Genomic DNA, 3,156 nt, shown 5'->3' on the forward strand with positions numbered 1-3,156 from the left:
TTTTAATTAGGAATTCGAAAGATAGGAAACATCAATAACAAATTTAAGTAATTGGTAAGTGGAATATGAATTTGGGGGTATAGTATTAGAAACGATGTTGTAATTTTTTCAATTAGTATTGTTTAGTGTGTTAGTTTGGTGTGGAATGTGGTTTGTTGAATGATAAATGATGCTGTAATCCATTGTTCTTTGTCAAAATCAGGTGTTGTAACTTTCCTTTCTTACGTCGTCATGAAAAGTTGCCGTCTGAAGTCACTGGTCTAACAATGTCGTCGCTCACTTTGTTGTTTGGTTTTGCTCAAATTGAACTTATCAAGCGAGACTCACGTTACTCCCTCGTCTCTTAAATTGTATGGAATTGAAACCTTATTTCTTTTGTCAGATTCGCTTTTGAGGGGATTAAAATGAGTTATACTTAATGAAAGAAGGCGGAGTGTTTCTATTTGGGCGAGAGAATCAAGTTTATTTGAGCATTCTTAGTACGTGATGGGTTTATTTGAGCATTGTCAGTTTTTCTATCTGAATGAATTCATACTTTGATGTGCCTGCAAGATTTCAGTTGAAATGGTTTCCTGTTTTGTTGTTCAATCTTTATCAATCCTTGAGAATATATGCATGCTACAGGGTATTTGCAATCAATTGTAAGAAATTATTATCCTCGTCATTGATTCAGCTAATAATGTTAATAATGTTTCAGTAACACTAGTAATGACTTTGTGTGCAGGAGCTTTAAGTGGTGCTTGATTGAGTTTAGTCATACAAGTTATTATTGTCTTGGTTGAGTTTTTTTTCAAGTTTAAGTAAACACATGCAATAGTTTCTAGTGTGATTTTTTCAAGATTGTCATTGATTCAGTAACTAGTAATGACTTTGTCCGCTAAATAGCTTTACATCTTTTAGGCGCTCTATGCTTAACAATTATTTTGCGTCGTAGACTGCTCTAAATACCTGTTGCTTTTTGTTATTAATCTTGATAATTATTTTGATCCGCAGCCTTTCCAGTAGCGTGTTTTGTTCAAAGTGAAGGCTCATAATATAGGTATTACATGTTTTTGTTTTTGGTGGTGATGTTTGTATTTTGTTATTGTTGTAGTTTTTATAGTTTTTGTGATGGTGGTTGCTAACTTCTTACTCTCATAGTGTCATTATGTGCACGCCTGAAAAGCTTGGGGTGCTAGTAGTGTTGTTTGTCGTGGCTGCTACGTGTGCTGCTGGTGAACGGCCGTTGGCTTGTTTTTGCTGCTGCGTGTGCCTACTGCTGCACGTCGTCTATTAACTAGTGCTTCTGTGCTTCCGCCACTTTGATATAGGATGTTGTTCTTTATTCTTTGTCAATGAGGTCAGTTTCGACATTATAGAAAAACTCGGTATTTTTTCAAGTAATTATCCTACTTTGACCTGCTGCCTATACGCATTGTGGGCGAACCTGCTGCCAATTCAATGAGCTAGCTGCTGCACCCTCTTCCCTTAATTATTAGCTTATATGAAGCTGCCCTTGTGAGGCCATGTCTGACTGCCCCATTGTCATTAATATGCATTACAGGTTTTTCAAGACACCACGCCATATTCACAAGAAGAATTAGATGAGGTTCGGGACTTGTGGGCGAACTATTTTCTCAATATCTAGCCGTAGATAGCTAGCTAGCGTAGTAATGTATTAGGTAGTTGCATTTTGAAAAACTGATTACATGATCTGCAAGACCATATGTTATGTTGGCTGGGATTTGTTATGCCCTTTGTTGTTGTTCGTTAGTTGTTGAATTCGGATGACGGAGACGGTTGCGTTGTATGTTGATTGGGATCGGTTTTTATTAATTGAAATCGATCATTTTGGTTGAATGGCAGTTGGCATGTTTTGTATTAATGTTTTGGCATTCAAATTGGTGTAATGCAATATGAATTGGCCTGCTCTTTTCAAATTTAAAAAAAAAAAAAAAAATATAAAGGACATGGGCTTTCTATAAAAATCTGATGTACATTACACATATGGACATCGGATTAATGTTAAAATCTGATGTTCATTACTCATATGGACATCGGATATATTTAAAAATCCGATGTGCATATATTAATGGACATCGGTTTAAAGTCCCATGTCCATTACACCCCATATGGACGGGACTGAACTCTACATCGGCCTATAATCCGATGTCCATGTGTCTAGAAGTCCGATGTCCTTCATGATTTCTGTAGTAGTGATTATCTACGATATGATATAAAAAATAAAGTGGAAATCACTCGAGAAAAAGTTAAGAACATGAACAAGAAAATCAAAATATTCAAAACAAAAAGTTTTACTAATGGTATTCTCCTGACACAGTACAAAACTAAAGATTTTATTAATGGTTGTGTTCTGAAAGCAGTAATAGAGCGTTAATGAGTTGTTATATATACAATGTAGAGATCTTTATCTAATGATCAAGACTAAGTGGTTTTACCTTCAAAGAAAAATAATATGTATACAATAGTGGTTTTTTTAAGAAGAGAAATGTACTTCCTGGTATGTTATATCTTTCACATTGAAAAATAATGTAAGCATGATGAACATACTACGTCTAAATAACTAAATTATGTATCTCACATCGAAAGAATAGTATACGGTAGGGTGATTCTATAAATATAAATAGGAGGCATCCTTGAAACTTAAGTATTAACCCAATTTTTTTTGATTTAAAAGATATGTACTTTTTAGTATGTTATAACTTATATGTCCCATATTGAAAAATAAGGTAGGTGTGGTGAATATATTATATATAAATAATAGAACTGTCTCATATTATATTAAAGTAATGTTTATAATTTTGATATAAAAATTTTATATTTCATTTGACAAAAAAGTATCGTATGAAAATTATATAATTAGATTATGACAAAAAAATGCTATCATTAGAGTGTAGATTGTATTGTATTTTCTCATTATTAAATCAGGTTGATGTCAAAGTAGGTGCGGAAAAAAATGGTATACTTAGTATGTTATTTGTCCTACATTGAAAAGTAATGTAAGTGTGGTGAATATACTATGTATAAATATTAGAATTATCCCACATCGGAAGATTACCATAAGGCAGAGTGATCTTATGATTATAAATAGAAGTCATAACCCAAGATCTTTTGATTCTCTTAAGTATTGTGAGAGAGAGCTCTTAAAAGAGTTTG

The 3,156-nt window shown here is 33.2% G+C and overlaps 1 long non-coding RNA gene across 1 annotated transcript; it reads left to right on the plus strand.

The window, feature by feature from the left end:
* The first annotated feature begins 439 nt into the window (after positions 1-439).
* Positions 440-1,236, plus strand: LOC141628851 (uncharacterized). Its single transcript, XR_012537198.1, has 3 exons — positions 440-641; positions 994-1,039; positions 1,141-1,236. It is a non-coding gene; the product is annotated as an uncharacterized LOC141628851 (long non-coding RNA).
* Positions 1,237-3,156: the final 1,920 nt, after the last annotated feature.

Source organism: Silene latifolia, chromosome 2 (assembly GCF_048544455.1).
Source record: "Silene latifolia isolate original U9 population chromosome 2, ASM4854445v1, whole genome shotgun sequence".
Taxonomy (NCBI): domain Eukaryota; kingdom Viridiplantae; phylum Streptophyta; class Magnoliopsida; order Caryophyllales; family Caryophyllaceae; genus Silene; species Silene latifolia.